This window comes from Corvus cornix, chromosome 20, assembly GCF_000738735.6.
Source record: "Corvus cornix cornix isolate S_Up_H32 chromosome 20, ASM73873v5, whole genome shotgun sequence".
Classification (NCBI taxonomy): Eukaryota; Metazoa; Chordata; class Aves; order Passeriformes; family Corvidae; genus Corvus; species Corvus cornix.
Window position 1 is genome coordinate 12,005,203 of NC_046349.1, and position 17,362 is coordinate 12,022,564.

General features: G+C 43.3%; 1 long non-coding RNA gene across 1 annotated transcript; it reads left to right on the plus strand.

Moving 5' to 3' along the window:
* The first annotated feature begins 1,001 nt into the window (after positions 1-1,001).
* LOC120411061 lies at positions 1,002-13,728 on the plus strand. The gene is made up of 4 exons (XR_005603483.1): positions 1,002-1,433; positions 5,006-5,137; positions 9,277-9,407; positions 11,101-13,728. It is a non-coding gene; the product is annotated as an uncharacterized LOC120411061 (long non-coding RNA).
* The last annotated feature ends 3,634 nt before the right edge of the window (positions 13,729-17,362 follow it).

Genomic DNA, 17,362 nt, shown 5'->3' on the forward strand with positions numbered 1-17,362 from the left:
CAATACATATTCTGAACAGATACCAAATTTAAAATACTTTAATTTACTAATTGTGGAGGAGTTGTTAAATACACAGGAATTATTCATGTCTGAAACAGATAGTGCTGGAGTGTTCTGTAGCATTACGTAACAGTGTTCTGAGATAATCCAGTTATTTGGGAAAGAAGAGGAAACTTGCATTCTGAGTTTCCTCTGCAAGCTGAAATTGTCTACACTTTAAATAGTTAATGTGTGAGGAAATTTAGTTTGCACAGACCCAGCAGATAGAAAGCAGAGAAAGTTAAAACAGGCCTTTGGATACATTTTTTTTACTATTTATGCTCTGTAATAAAAGAGACTTGACACAGCACAGGAGTAGCTTCAATGACGCTAAAATGTGACGTGTGACGTTGTGGAAGTGATGTGTCAGTTGGAATGAATTGCGTTCTGAAATTTGGGACAATCGCTCTCAAAAGCATCCTGGACTCTGCCGACGGGATGAGAAGGAGCCGAGGCTGGAAGTTGGCTCTGGTGTTCCTGCAGGGAGAGTTCACGGGCAGTGCTGCTCCGGGAGCGGTCCTTCCTGGTGCGGGTCCCGGAGCGGTCATTCCCGGTGCTGCTCCCAGAGCGGTCCTTCCCGCTGTTGTGTCCCGGAGCGGTCATTCCCGGTGCGGGTCCCGGAGCGGTCATTCCCGGTGCTGCTCCCAGAGCGGTCCTTCCTGGTGCGGGTCCCGGAGCGGTCATTCCCGGTGCTGCTCCCAGAGCGGTCCTTCCCGCTGTTGTGTCCCGGAGCGGTCATTCCCGGTGCTGCTCCCAGAGCGGTCATTCCCGGTGCTGTGTCCCGGAGCGGTCATTCCCGGTGCTGCTCCCAGAGCGGTCATTCCCGGTGCTGTGTCCCGGAGCGGTCATTCCCGGTGCTGCTCCCAGAGCGGTCATTCCCGGTGCGGGTCCCGGAGCGGTCATTCCCGGTGCTGCTCCCAGAGCGGTCATTCCCGGTGCTGTGTCCCGGAGCGGTCATTCCCGGTGCTGCCTCCCAGAGCGGTCCTTCCCGGCGCTGCCCGCAGGTGGCAGCACGGGGCCGCCGCCGTGGGAGCTCAAGGGAAGCCGCTCCGAGCTGCTGGAATTGCTGCCTCAGTTTCCCTCGGCCCGTCCCTCCATCACTTTGGCCATGTCCGGGCGATATAAAAAGAGCTGGTTTCTTTCCCTTAGCAGGCTACAAAGTGTTGTCACCCCAAGCAGGAGTGAGGATGGGGAGAGCGCTGCTGTCTTCTGCTGAAGCCCAGCTGGGATAGGATGAGGCTGCCTTGTTGTGCCTGGAATGGGACTTTTCTCCCGCTGGGGCTGGCACAGGCTCAGCTGGTCCCTCCACGTTCGCTGGCTGTGACACCTCTTCAGCCCTGCAGTGCCTTTGCTGTGTTTGTGTTTTCCCTTTGGCTGAGTTGGCTCCATGGAAGGTGAGGTTGGTGCCGCCAGTGCAAGGCAGGCGCAGGGAGTCTGCACTAGGGCGTGTTAATATATTTTCTGTTGCTGATAAATGTTTTTAACGTATCAGGATAGTTACTGTTTGTTGCTAATTTAAGCATCTTATCTAAGAAATCTTTACTTAAAGAGATTTTAGGGCTTTAAACAAGCAACAGATTTGTTAGGTAAATTTTAAAGTAAGTCCTTTAAGGTGAGGTGAAGTGGGCACACGGGCCATGAGGAGTGAGCTGGCCTTTTGATAAAGGAAGAGCTTGTCAAATCCAGTAGATTTCTTTTGTATGCTCCAAGTGTGGAAATCTCACAACAGTGTGGAAATGGTGCTCAGTGAGTGTCACCACAAGGACTAGGAGTTCTCATGCTGTGATGTAACATTTTGCCATGAGATGGTCTTTAGTCACTGTTTAAGTGTTATTCCTCATATTCTAAGAGTATATGAGGAAATGGTGGATTTCCAGCTGATTTCCATTTTTGTGACTGTTCCAAGAAATTTTCTTGAATTGTCATCTTAACGTTCCTGTCATCCTCTCCTTTGTATCCAAACTAGTCTCTTTCCTGTCTTTCAAATCTTTTTGCTGACTGCTGAGTCTGGATCGGGGAAACGTGTCTGCTGTCTGTCGGCACATTCCTGAAGATCTTTGCTGTGATAACTTTTTTGTTAGTTACATGAGTTTGGTTATTTAACAATCTCACATCTATACTGCAAAGATAACTGACAAGAAATTAACAGATGGGAGTGTAATTGTTGTTGTTTTGAGGAAGCCTCTCCGTCTCTCAGCCATAGCTGTGTTGTCTCCATTGTGCAGATGAGAAAGATGACACAGAACAAAATGAATCTCTGATTTAATCCTCTTGCCTTCAGGAGCAATGAAACCCACTGATGATACAGTGTGCTGTGCTTATTACTACTTCAGTCTCACTAAACCAGAAATAGAAACCTGGGGTGCTGCAGCATGTGATGATTAAGTTACATTAGCAGAAGGTGGTGAGCAAATAGGCAAGGATCTAAAGACATAAAGCTAGTGCTGTTAATCACTGCCAGAGACATTAAAATCGGAATATTAAAGCTGAAATAACATTTATAACTTCTTAAAGGTCAGTGCTTAAGCTGGTAGGAAGGCACTGTGGCAGCATGACTAACAGCCATGGGCACGAGTGGCATGCAGCATCTTGGAAGGAGCAGACACAGGGTTTCATCTGGTGCTAATTGGAACGTCCAAAAAGGAGACACAGACTCTATAGTCTTAAGGCCTTTCTAAAGTAGGAACAGTGAAATGAAAAACACTTTCCTTTGCTACAAACAGAGGCCCCTTTTGCTGTGTTTCTCTGAATGCAGGCTCACTCCATGCAGTCCCTAATGGGTGACTGAATTATGGCTGGCAGGTTATGTATGGCTCTAGCAGTAACTTCCACTCAGTTTAATATCTCGGGTTTGTTTTGTTTAAGAAGCGGGATGTGCATTTGAAAGCAATTTGCATTAATACAGTATGTCTTCAGGCAAACATCATTCCCTGTTTTTAACAGCTTTCGAACTTTTAAACAGCCCAGCTATTGTTTGAAGTCAGTCACAGAAACAGCTGGGCTCTGTCTGGCGTTAGGGGTGTGAGTGTTACAAAATGGGAAAGCATTTTTGAACAGTTTTGGTTCAATCTGTTTTCACTTCGAATTGGCACTTGATAATGAATTTAGTTTCGATCTCCATCGGTAGTTGACTGTTTGAGTTGCCTCTCTAAATTATTTTATTTTTAGCTTTTGAGATTGGGGTTTTTTTTCCCAGATTGACTATTACTGGTTCTATCCCTGCCCTGTCCACATAACAACATCTGCAGCTAATGGGAGGAATGCAAAGGAGTGACACTGCTGATTGGTTTGATAAGAAAGAGCCTTGCTTTTATTACCAACTAATTAAGTGGTAGGTAGCAGCTAATGGTGATTATAATTAAGCCTGGAACTGCCATTCTTTTTCTGGAAGAGCTGTAAGCTGGGAGAACTAAGCTAAAGTCCCTTTAAGGCAAAGGTGATTTTTCCTTTAGTTACAGGAGCTGATCAGCTGTTTCACTGTAAAGTGAAAGTTGTAAAGCTGTTTATAGTTGGTATTTGCCAATCCCATTTTAAATGTCCTGCTGCTTGAATGGAGTTGTTTATCCCTTCATCATTTAGCTTTACTGACTGTGAATTGAAATTGTTTAATTTTACATGAGCTGTACCCTCCAGGCCATGCCCTCTGACAAAACTTTTGCAGGAGTTTTGCTTCAGTAAAAATTGTGGGATAATAAATGTCATAATAGTGTTAAGGTAAGGCTGTGGTTCATCTTTGCAGAGGTGTAAGTTTATAGTAAATTCAGTCAGTTCAGTGAATTCATTCTATTCTAGTTAGAGGCAAAGTGAGACAGCTGTCTCTTCTTTTGGGGCAAACTTCCAAAGAGTGATGCACAACCAACAAACCCCACCTTTCAAGATGAGGCAATGCACCTACCTGTACTTTGGATACAAAGTGATATTTTTCTGTTTTCCTCTCAATGCCTCTGAGGGATGCAGGAGCATCCAGGGTGCTGCTGCTCATCCTGCCAGGACAGCAGCCTGGAGGGAGTTGCAGTTCCTGCCAGGGCTGCCCCTCTGCAGGGAGGGCACAGTGGGCAGCCAGGCTGTGCTTCAGGGGGTTCCTCCTCTCAGAAGCAGCTGATGAGTGCAAACAATAAAACTGCTTTCCCCATCTGGTGATGGAGACTGACGGTTCGTAGGGGATGAGTCAAAGGTCACTGATGAGAAGATCCATCCAGATAATTGCTGTAATTGCACCCTGAGGATGCAGCTCCTCTCGAAGAGCATCAGGCAGTGACTGTTGGTAAATCTATACTTGGCAGTGAACTTCATCCTAGGCTTTAAATCAAGGAAGTTCCTTCATGAGATATAAATGGAGAAAGTTATTTTGATTTTTTCTTCCTCAATCCAACCATGTTTTCTCTTGTTGGTAGGTGAATAAGGAAATAGTGCCATTATGAAACAGGGAAGTAATTGTGATTTAAACTTAAAATTACCATTTAGTGTTAAATCCTTTGATGAATACACAAGCTGTTGTTACTTCACAACAAATATCAATAGGCAGCATGAATGACTATACATAATTCATAGTATTTAACTTGAAATATTGCATCTTCTTCTTACAATTATTGATTCATTTTTCCTGAGTTTGTCCAGTGGCTTCATTACAATTTAATACAAAAACCTTTTCTGTTGGAGAGTGAACAGTAACAGAACACAAGCAGCAGCCCTGCCACAAAATTAACTTTTTTTTCACCCTTTCACGAGGCCCTGAAATCCAAAAGCTTTGTGGTTGCATTGCTGAGTGAAACTAGGGAAATAACACCATTATCAGTCAGTCAGCCCTTGGCAGTTAGGACTTTATTACGTGAGGAATAAGAAATACTAAACAGAGGTTGTGCTCAGTAAGAAGGAATTGAAAAGGCAGGAGTTAAATACAACAATCAGACTGTGGTTTTTTTTACCTCAAACTTCCTATTTTAATAGACTCTTTCTTTGCCCATAGGGAAATTTCTCTTATACCAGAGAGGCCAAAGGGATGGGAAGGAAAAATCTTTGCTCATGCAAGAAGCTGCAGTGTTTGTTTTCTGTCAAAGCTCCACAAAGGATTGTGATTACCCAACCACTGGTGAGGAAGGTGAGTGAGCATCCAGCATTGCATGAGCCTGTTTATGGCCAGGCATTTTCATTCCCTCTCAGGCTGTGTGTGCCCTGGATCAGTTTTCTGTGGTTCCCAGAGGCTGACAGAATGAAGAAGTGCAGGGGTAACCTGGCGTTGCTCTGAACAAAGGCCGGTTCCTCTCCAGTGCTCTCTGGGGCTGGTTTGCAGGTTCAGGCATGTTCCTTCAGACCCACACTGACACACAGGCAGGGGCAGAAGAACATTTTCTGGAAAGTGCTGTCATGGTTTTTAATCTGCTGTTGTTTCCTCCTTCCTGGATTTTTCTGTACCGGCTCCAAGGCAGTGTGATAGGGAGAAGCTGTCTCTAAACACTGTAGGGATAACTTATCCAGTCAGGTTTCGTTTTTATTCAGTGAAATTGCTGGGATTTTCCACACTGATAAAAGCTGTGCTGTCAGAGACATAATGGTTTTACATCATATACCTCTCATGCAAGTATTAATTTAAACTTGTCCTTACTATTATGAAATAAGTAGGTAGCAGCATGGTCTTGTGCCAGCACAGATTAGTACATTTGTAATTAGATTAGTACAAATTGTTTATAGGTTTCAGACTCCTCTTAGTCCAGTAGAATATGCATGCAGGCTGTAAAATTGCTTTCTTTGCTGGAAATTCCTTTGAAATAACAAATGTGTGGTTCAGAATAGAATTTTACATTTTTTACATTAGTTCAATAACAACAATAATCTGATATCGTGGTCATTGTTTACGCCTTTTGCCATTTATTCATCAAAACAGAAAGCAGTATTTTGTGCCTACCAGAGATCTTGGTATTTGTTTATGATTCATTCAGTGTCTATAATTCTAATGTACTCCTGAAAGTCTCCCCAAAGCTCTCGCTCGTGGGAAACCAGCAGGCTTACACCAAACATATCTGTCACTACTAAAAGCTATTTGATAAGAGACTTGGGAAAAAATCTTCTTAAAATACAGCAGAAGAGAACTGCAAAAACCAGAGTTCTTGAGTCAACTGCTGCACAGGAGCTCTGGCAGCTATTTTTGCTGGGAGTGCTTTGGGTGGAAGACAAACATGGTCAAATTAGCTAAAATGCTGGAAGTTCAGTCAAGGATACTGCCTTAAATAGTTTACCCAGAAAAGGACAAGGCTTTCTTAGGGCAGCCCCTTCAGAATTCCAATGGCAGTTGCAATTTCTAATAAGTAAATATCAAATATAGTAATTTTTCTGTGAATTTGTTTTACGAGAGATTATTGGAATGTTTCGAGGTCAAATTCAGCCCTCCTAACTATGAAATACTCACTAGGAAAAATATATATCTGAGAGTAGACCTTGATTAATATTGTTGTTTTCCTCTTCTAGGTTGTATTTTTTTGCCATTCATGGCTATAGGTCACATAGCTGGAGGAAAAAAAGTATGGTAACAAGATGCTAAAATTTAAAGGAAAATGCGTTCACTCTTGACCTCCTTTTACTGTGTAGTGGTTTTTAGTTTTTGCCAAATATCTGCTATTTGACCTCTCTGGGGTATGATAATATTGACCTAAAGAGCACAGGAGATTATCTTTCAATGTAGGAATAAATTCAATATTTACTCATAAATATTTTTCATAGAGCCATAGAATACCAGGCTGGAAAGGACCTCAAGGATCATGATGGAACCTTTCTAGGCAAAAGCACAGCCTTGACAGGATGGCCCAGCATCCTGCCCAGCTGAATCTTAGAAGTGTCCAGCACTGGGGAATCCACCACTCCCCCAGGGAGATTTTTCCAATGGCTGATTGGAAATTTCTCATTGTGAGAAATTTCCCACTTGTGTCCAAGTGGAATCTCCCCAGGAGTAACTTGTACCCATTGCCACTTGTCTTTTCCATGTGACTCCCTGTAAAAAGGGAATTTCCATCCTCTTTATAGCCTGGAACGTGGTGAGGAGGTCTCCCTAAGCCTTCTTTTCTCAAGGGTGAACAACTCCAGTTCTCTCAGCCTGTCCTCATGGGGCAGCTTCCCAGTTCTTTGCTGATCTTTGTGGTCCTTCTCTGGACCCTCTCCAGCCTTTCCACATCCTTTTTGCATAGCAGGGGTCAAAACTGAACTCAGTATTTCAGGTGAGGCCTGACAAGTGCTGGATTGAGTGGGATGATGATTTTATCTCTGCTGGTGATGCCCTTGTTGGTGCAGCCCAGCATCCTGTTGGCTCTCTGCCACCACAGCTCCCTGGTCACCCATATTGATCTTTTTGGCCACCTGGACCCCCAGGTCCCTTTCCCCAGAAAGTGGCTCAATTGCTGGCTTATCCCTGGTTATCCCATCCACCTTTCCTGCTGCAGTGACCATAGACACACCTGACACTGCAGATATCCAGCCTTTCACTTGATCACCCCCCTGCTCTCCTCTCAAATCCCTTCAGCTGCCACGAAAGCTTTGTGGTAGTTCCCCAAATGCCATATGTGTGGGTGTGACCCCCCATCTGTTAATTAACATTTGCATGCACAGACCAGTTTCTAATCACGTGGATAGAGGGTGGCTGTACTCATCCCACTTCTAGGAAAGATTAATTCCCAAATGCCAGAAGTAGAAATAATGGAGTGAGTAATTCGTGGCGACCCCTTTGCCTCGCGGTGGGGTTGTGGTGGTCTCAGCAAAGGGTTAACAGGGGCTGTGCACAGCCAGCCCCTCACTGCCTCTGCTAAAGGAACATTAATTATAGAGAGCCCGAAGGATTCAGAGCTAAAAAGCCTAAAAAGCCTGAGTCGTATTTAAAACCAAGACAGTCAAATAACCGGTTGGATTTGATCGCTAATAAATTACTGTGTTCTGATGGTGAAATTCAGCAAGAGGGTGACAGTCAGATGGGGAGGTTGGCAGCAAAAGTTTTAAAAATAAATAGTCTTAAATTGCAGGAAATTACAGCAAGCAGCTCCTTGGAGTTATTTTCCTGCACGCATTGTGTGTCTGAGGAGGCAGGCAGCCTGCTGGCAAGCTTTTGACCTTTTGTGTGAGAAATAAAATATGCAGGTGCAATAGTGTGAGTGCACAACGGGGGACAGTGACTTTCAGCTGTGGTTTGAGCACTGGGGGCCCTGCAGGGCAGCCAGGAGTGCTCCAGATTAGCTCCATTAAACCTGAGAGCAGCACAAGGAGAGGCTGTGGCTGTGAAGGATTGCAGAATTTGTGTTTCCTACAAATATCCTTGTACTCCAAATCAGTAAATCAGCCGATGGAAGATTTGTGTTAAATGATCTTGCTGAGAACTGATCTGGTTCTCATATTGCCCTATTTATATTTCAGTCTGGAGTAACTCTTAGAGCAGTTGAGTTTAGTTCAAAGACATTGCTGCAACCATGATCTAACTCCCAGTTCCTTGTCTGAAAGGAAATCCATACCTGCATGGCAGGGACTTCCTCCCACTGTAATTATGTTCCAAATTCCTGAACCCTCTATATAAATATGAATGAGAAGTGATGATTGTAAATGTAATGATGGTGCTGTAGGTAAAAAGGTGACAGTAATGTTGGGAATGTCAGCTCTGCAGTGGCTGGAGGAACAAGTCCCCTCAATTCTCCCTCTGCATCAGAAGTGCCAGATCCTGGATCTCTCTGGACAAAAGGAGTTGCTCCACTCAGATATTCAGTGTTTATCAGATCAGTGTCCATACAGACAAAACTGAGGAGTTCCAGTCATTCAGTTCGCACAGTTTAATGTTGTTGTTACTGCTCCAATGTTTGCCAGTTGTTTGGGCATGAAAAAATCACCAGTTTTTACTGTGGGAAAAACCCCCATGTTGTCCCAAACACTTCCCTATCTTTATAAATCATAGAGGAACTTACACTGAGGATTCTGAACCCAAAGTTTTATCTACTGATAGATCACATTTAGAACCAATTTTTAGCTCCATGTTCTTATCAAAATACTCTTTTTAAAAAAATAAAGGATATGTTCTTGGAAGCTTAAATAACCTCCATAGAGAAATTTGTATCCGTGCAGTTTTTACAACTAAAACCAGTTCTAACTATTATCTGCTGGTGGCACCATTACACCAGAGGAATTTATTATCCAAGTCTTAAATGAAAAACTGCTACAGACTACACCTCTCAATTTGATTTAATGGGATTTTTTTTTTTTTTTATTTCTTCATAGTTTGGTGTCAGTTAAAGCAAACCATTTTGTTGCCATTGGGCCTTTGTGGGTGACTTTTAAAGAAATGAGCTTCATAAGGAACCCGACCATGATGTAGCAGGGAAGAAAATTGTCTGGCAGAGTCACCTAAAGTAAGTGATCCTTTATCCTGTTTTTTTCTCTGCATCAGAAGTAATTCTACATTGAGTTTTATTCCCCTACTTTTTTTTTTTTTAATTTCAGAAATCTTCACTAAATAAATTTAAAAGCCATCTTAGATCATCTTTCATCTTTCAGATGCTGAGAATTAATCTCTGACACTTGATTTTTCTAATTTTGAGTGGGTAGAAACAGGTACATTAGGGTTTTTTCTGTGGGGTAACCACACAGACAAACCCATTATTTTTAGTTGGCAGATACAGTTATTTTGTTTTCTTCACAACCTTATATTGTCCTAATCTTTCATGTAATTTCCTAGACCTTTCCCTTATTGATATATATTTATACATAACTGTGTGAGCCACTTATATACCACACAACATAGTGGAGTTTGATTTTTCCCGTGGCTAGGAGAGCAATCACTTTCCACAGTATTTTTCCACACAGGTTTCTTCTAACTTTACTTTTTAGCTTAAAGTTACCAAGATTGAAAATTTTTAGTAGTTACCTAAATTAATCTTTGTCCTCCCTGGGAGACACAAACATTTCTAATCAAATATATAATTGATTTTACTAATTCTGTTTTTCTTGCAAGGAACTGTTTGGTGCAATCTTCTTTGCTCAGAAATGGGAGAATCACACTACACTTCAGTCCAGTGTGAATGCCCTTACCCACGGCCCTGTATGAGAGAGAAAATGATTCAGTTCAAAAATCCTCATATAAAACCTGGTATTTTTCTGTTTCTCCCAATTTTAGAAAGCACAAATTCTCATCCCCCCATGTTGCTCTCTCTCCCTCCTCTGGTTGACGTTGCTTTATATCTGGGCAGAAGTAATTTGTGCAAGACACATTACTTATAGGACAGTGCCTAAAAATACATCTAAAGGTCACTGCACACCAGACAGAAGGCAGCACTTGTCCCAGCCACTCGCACTGAGAACGACAGGTCTTCGTTAATATTAATTGTACATATTTTAAACAGTGCCTGCTTTAAAAATACATTGCACAAACATGCAGCAATGAGCGTTTTGTGAGCCCTGGGACTGGATAATGGAGGTCAGCTCTTCACTGATGATTTTAGGCATAAGTGTTTGCTGTTCTTATTGGGTTCCAGGTTTGTGAATTAGAGCCGTATTGTGCATCTGCTTCCAGGGAAGTGGGGTATATTTCCAAAAATACAAGTGAAATTAAGAATAGTAACAAAGATGTATAAAGTACTGAGAAAACTCAGAGCTAATGACTTGCACAAACATTCACCACGATTGTGCTTATAATAGTAAGCATGTACAGAGAACATGGGAAAACTCTGCTGGGAGAGCGAGGCCAGATCCCCTCCGTGCTCAGGAGAAGCTGAGCTGCCGTGAGGAGGTGGATCAGAGCCTCCTCAGTGTCCTGCTGCTCCCACAGCATCCAGCTGCCTTCCCGCAGCTCCTGGCCCAGGGATGCCTCGCTCTTTCCTGGCTCCCTCAGACCTTGGAAATGTTCCTCCAAAGGCAGTGGTGGCAGCTGCTCCATGGACTGACCTTAGGATCCACCTGGATTATCCCCAGGGTCATCTTCTTCCTTCCAGCTGGTGATGTGACACTGAAAAGTAGCTCCCTACACACAGTACACACACAGTCACCACTTGTGCCATCCCTTCTTGTGAGCCCAGGCAAAATCAAAAGGTATGATTCTCTCCTCAGGTGGACATTATCCAGGAATGATGTTTTTACTAAAACCATGGATTCTGAGTCTTTATATGTCTCCAGAGAAAAGGCTGCAATATTTGAAAGGCTCTATCAACATCAAACAAAGAAACCCTGGCACCTGGACACTGTTCACATCAAGGCCCTCTCACTCGAGCACGCTTGGTTTGTTTTGTAATTTATCCTTAATAAGAAAATGTTGAAAAGATCTAATTCTGGCTGGGCATCAAAGGCACTGGAGCTGTACATGGACAGCGTTGTTTATAATGTGACTGTGCTGTGTGGCAATTTACATCCCAAATTTATGTTGCTATTGAGTATGGCCTTTTTTTCTTTTGAAAACTGGTGTATGAATGTGTTTACAATGGTAATTATTCACACAGAGTTAGAAGCAAAAAAAGATTGAAGTGTGATGAAAGCAACAGCGTCACAAGGAAGGTGATGCTGTGTAGGTAAAGTCATTTCAGAACTTCCTGACATGTTAAGTTTATGAAGATGAACATTAATTCTGTTTTGGAAGAAGAATTGAGGTAGAACAGATGGGTTGGTTGCCAAGAAAATGGTTTGAAAGGAAGTAATGTGCACATTGACATTTCCTGCTTTTACATAATTATTTTTTAAATAACTTATGTAATTGCCTTGAGTGGAATGACTGTGTTCATTAGTGGGGTATGAAGACAAGCATTTCCAGCATCTCAGAAGGGCTGTCTTGTGCTGTACCTCTCTTCTGTTGCATTTAACCACCCCAGCACATGCTTTTATTTTGTTTTTGACAAAGCAATATGCCATGACTTGAACAAAACTCGAGCAGCATCTTTTGCTTGCCTTGTGCACAGCCTGTTCCACCTGGAGGGGTTAAACGTGAGTGGCACTTTGTCCACCTTCCCACAGCTGCCCACTTGGGGTGGAAAATCATGGTCCTTACCCTCTCAGGGCACGAGTATCATCTCCCTCTTCCTCTGAGCACAATTTGTTGGCTCATCCCACTCTCCCTCCCTGAGAATAAAATCCACAAAGCAGGTCTTGGAACAGAGGATGTTGGTAGGTTGAAGGCCCAGGAATATTTTCCTCCCTGGCCCCTCTCAGTATTCATCCATGCCCTGTGTGCTGGGTATCTTCTCTCTGCTCCCAGATTTTCCCTGTGACAATCCCAGTTTCCTCCCTGAGCACACCCCCCCGCCTCACCCCCATCCCAAGCATCCTGTAGCTCTGCAAGCAGCGTTCTGCTGCCTTGTTTTCGAGTTCCACTTGAACATATGCTGCGTGTGGAGATGCTGATGGGCGGCAGCATCTGCTGCTCCAGCCAGAGCTGTGCTCCGCTTTGGAGGGTAATTACTGCGAGCCGTGCCCTGTGTTTGCCCACTATCTGCTCCTGCCAGGTCTTCGCCTTCCACAAACTGCCCATTATGTGGTGATGATAATTAAATCTCCCCTGCACCAGGCAGGTCTGAGCAGTGCATGAAGAGCCCTCCTTGTCCGTGCAGCTGCCAAGGAAGATGCAGCCCGTAATGATGCCGTAATCACCTGCCGGCTCCACAATGCCCGGCACCACCTATTTGTTCCCAAAGAGCTCTTTCAGCAGCTGTCAGATGTTAATGGCTTTCAGCTGCTGAAACAACCTGCGCCCTGTGCGAACCGGGGGACACATCATGGAAATGGGCATAAATATTCATGTGGGACTAACAAAACCAAAAGTGCGAGTGTGGGTATCAGAGTTCCAGTGTGGATGTGCTGTGATGGGTTTAGAGTGATGAATGCAGCGTGAATGTTTTGAAGTAACGTTGTTCTTTTTACACTTGTGAGAGAAAAAAACCCACTAAAGGTAGTGGGATTGCGGGGGCACGTGGGTAAGAGCAGGATTTGTGCCCCTGGGTGATGTAGGCAGTTCCGGGTTGGGCACTGCATCTGGGTGATGCACTGAAACTTGTTCCTGGAAGAAAGGAGCTGCTGTGTTTGCTCATCCTGTTTGCATCTCTCTTCTGAACCTGCTTATGAAGAATTGAAAGTTTCTCACCAGATCTGTGCTAGATGCTGATGGGACACAGAACCCCACAGGCTGAGTTCAGTGTTCTAGTTTCTAAAATAATTAATGTCAAGAATAGCAATGTATCTGATTTGGTCGAGAGCTGATAATTTCCCACCTATCAGCACCCCAAAGCCTCAAATCTTTGACATCAGAATAGAAGTGTTGTGAGTCAGTCTCTTTAGACAGACTTTTACAAATTAATTCTGTCAATGTGTCTACATTGGATTTTTTAAACAATAACTTTGTTTGTAATGTGCTTTTACTTTTTCTTCAGATTCAGGATAGCCCTGCTGAGAGGGGTCAAGGCTGATGTTCTTCTTGAAACCCTTTGTTGGTGCATCAGAACCGTAAAGGTACATCAGAAGCCAGTGACACCCATTTAAATAATCATAAATTGGTGGTGATATCCTTCATTACCTTGAACAATTATCCGTATAGCCTGTATGTGTATATTTTTCTGGCGAAGAAGTCTTGTGAAAATAAAGTTAATTCAGTGTCTCAGATAAAGAATATTTTAGTTAGAAATTGTTGTCATAATAGTTGCACAAAAGGCTTCAAATGTTCTGCAACTTGGTACAAATAAAATGTTCAAAGGTACAGGTGTTGTTCATGAGCCATCAAAGAGTTTTCCACTGCCACCACGGTGTTTTATTAAAATGAAAAGAAGAGAAAAGATAAAAACCAAAGCTCTGTGCTAATCTTTTCCTTTGTTGCTTGAGGGACATTTCAGTATAAAGTAGCAATTTCCATATCATTTGAATAGCAGTTGCAACCCATTGATGTTTAAAGTGAAATGTGCAGCTCCTGTAATCAGCAAAACAGATGCAAATGTCTTGTCTGTCTCAAAGTGCTGCTCCCTGCTTGCTGCCTCAATTAGATTTAGAGTGGAAAACACGATCAGATAATGGAAATCATGGGAGCGCCTCTTTCATCTCTTTGCTAGCAATAGTTTGTTCAAAAGCATTTGGGGTGAGCCTGGCTGGGTGCACATGAGGGTCCCTGCAGCATCACCACCCTCCTGAGCTGCAGAAGGTCCTGCAGAGCTTTGGAGGTGGGAGAGGGACGCATCTCCCCCCCCCCGCCCTCTTCCCTGACCCTGCCCCTGGGGACAGGAATGGCCTTTGAGTTCTGTTTATGCCCGGTGCCATCCCAGTGCAAGCCTCTGCACATTTTTGTAAATAAGCAATAGCAAAAATAAATGACATTTAGCATTTAGATCCCAGGCCTGTGGCTTTGGGGGTGCAGGGAGCAGTGTGGCAGGTTGGGTACAATGCCGCTGAGCTCCCTGAGTTCTGCCATCCCAGGCTTTAGGTGGCTGGAGCCGTTCCTCAGAGGGCTTTTTAACTCTAAAAATAACCTGCGATAGTATGAGGGAAGAGTTTAGTTTATCCTTCACATTTCCAAATGTAACAGTGAACACATCCGTGGTGCTTTCCTGTGCCCGGTGTGTCTGAGCTGCTGGCGCAGTGATCAGAGAGAGGTTTCCATCAGAATGATTTCTGAGTGGAACTGAGCCCTTCTGGGAAAGGGAAAATTTCCCAGGGAAAGGCTTGGGTTTGATCAAATTAAAATCGCTGAAGCCTCCAAAACAGCTTGCTGATGGAATGAGAATCCTCCTTTGCTTCCTCTACAACATTTTCCTGAAAAGAGGCTGTTTTTTTGGTTTTTTAAATTAGTACTTTTTCTAATCAGGCGACATCTTATGGAAAAGGATTTCCATCTTGTGGTCATCTGTGGTAATAAAACATTCCAGCTGGACTTTTTTTTTATAGCAAACCAAACTGGTTTCAATAAGAAATAATGCAAATCTGTTGTAGTTCCTTGCGAAGGTAAGTGCTGGAGACCTCACAAAGTGTGTTTGTACAGAAGGTGAAACTGTTTCAGGACTACCCCCCTTCAAAAAGTCATCTTTGGAACTAAAATAATTGGGAAAGGTATAATATAAATGATTCATGGTGGAATATTTAATTTAGACACATTATACAGCAGGTTGGCCTCAGGAGCCGTGCACAGGAGCCCTTACTTGGAACTGGAACAGAAAGGAGGCGATTACTCCTGAACTTCTGGGAAATTTTCAATCCAGAGCCAAATATTGTTGCTTGGATTGTTTTCTATTCCAGGATGACTCTGAGTCTCACTACAACGTCATCATAACTTCATGCAGATATTTGTTGTTCAGGGCAAATTTTGAAACCCGTGCTCTAATCTTGAAATAGCAAAATGCTGCAGGGTTAAGTGCTGGAGTTCACTGGAAAATCTGCCCACTTCAGTGGGAAAGACTTTTTAATATATTAAAAACAAAACAAATTTGGAAAGGTCATTTTAAATACTAAGGACTGTGGCTGAAGGGCAGGGCTGTGTGTGCTGGGGAAGTTTAGATCTCGGATCTTGTGCAGGTGCTCTGTAAATGACCTCGGCTGTACAACCCTGCAAGGACAGGTGAGGCTGTTAAAAGGAATAATTAGTTTCTTACGTCTGATTTCTACCTTGTCCAGTCTTGCACTGTGATGCCCTTGCAGATTGCACTTGAAGATCTTCTGACTTCAGCAAGAGCTGGACCAGCCTTGAATATATCTACAAGGAGAGTTAAATAAGATCTCAGATCAAATTCTTAGAGATAAACGTAAGAACTTCATAAGTATTTTTTATTTTGAGGGCTTGTAACTAAAGGAGATGTTCAGTGTGTTCCTTAGTGGGTGCCAAAAAGCTAATTTTCAGAAGTATCTGAATTTCAGGGAAAGTCAATAACTGCTATATTTAATCAGAAGTCTGTGCAACTGCTGCTGAAATCCATCTATATTCTTTTCCTAGGAATAATAAAGGAAAAAAAATACAGCATGTGTATGAAAAATCAGGTAAAATGCATATGACTTACATGATACAGTAATGCAAATTTCAAAAAACCAGTTCAACAATATGTCTGAAGTTGTGCTGTAAATGTCACTGTAAGGAAAGTAGGAGAAAAGAAAATATTTGTGAACTCTTTGCAGTAATTGGTAAATAGTTTCCAGAAAATCTTATGTCCAAAGTTTATACATGGGCCTTCTTCTGTTGGTAACTGCAGCCAGTGGGAGTTTTTGCTGTGGTCTCTACTGAAACAGGATCCCATTTATTTTTTTATTTCTTATGTGGAGGTATAAATCTTGGACCTGAATTGAAAGAACACTTAAGGAGGAAAACATTTTCTCTTTTTATTTTAAAAAAAGTCATCTAAAAACTAGTTGGTTAAAAGCATTAAAAAGTACTTGAGGAAAGGCTTTGTTAAATCAAACAAATCTCTAATTTTGCTTTTAGACCTTCGTGGAGGGTGCTGTGTTTATCCCATTTATTTGAAGTGTGAGAACTCTGTGTCAGGTGAAGCCATTAGCAACTCCTGGGGCAGCAAACAGCAAAGCACCCGGCACAGCTCGGGGCTGCTCTGAAGAAATTCAGCTTCCACACTTCCACATTTCCCCACAGGAAGTGAGGGGTGAGGGGAAATCAGCCAGAGAGGAGATGCCCTGGCACTGAGGGGAGCAGCTGACCCTGCCAGGGTGGCTCTTGGGCTGGGGGTGCTGTGCTGGGCTCCTGGAGCATCCCTGACCTCCCCAGGCGAGATGGGAATTCTGCACCAGCAGCCCAGGCTGGCTCAGCCCCAGGGTCGCCCTCCAGGTTTGGATTATTCTGTGAATTTCAGTATGTACATGGATGGGCATTTCTTCTTGCAAAGTTTTGGGAGCTCATGCAGGTGGTCCCTTACCCACAGTAACTCCAAATAGAGGAGCTTTGGGCCTGCTGAGTGTGATGGTTGAGGAACGAACAACTTCTTTAAATTTATGGATAGTGCTTCCTTTCTCTGCTTCAAACTGCTGGGTAATTCCATCCTTTGGAAAGTGTTTCATTTATCTGGTTCTTTGGCCTTATAATGTTACCTACTGCACTGTGTGTTGGTAAAGAAGTGTTTCATTTGTCTGAAATTTTGTTGACAAATGTCCCCTCACTTGTGTGGAGGTTTTCATTTCAAAGCAATTGCCCTGTGCAAGTAACACCTCTGCAAGCTCTGGTGTCATCCTGACAGCAGTGGGTGGGCACCATCCTCCCTGCTCCTGCTGTTCCCAGCCTTGGGAAGGACTATTTTGTGCAAGTTTTGGTTCCCACATCCTCAGCTCTTCAAACTGTGAGGAGGAAAGTAACTACAGGTGCTTTGGGGAGAGCTGGCTGACCAAATGGACTGGTTTTGTTTCCCTTTGTTAC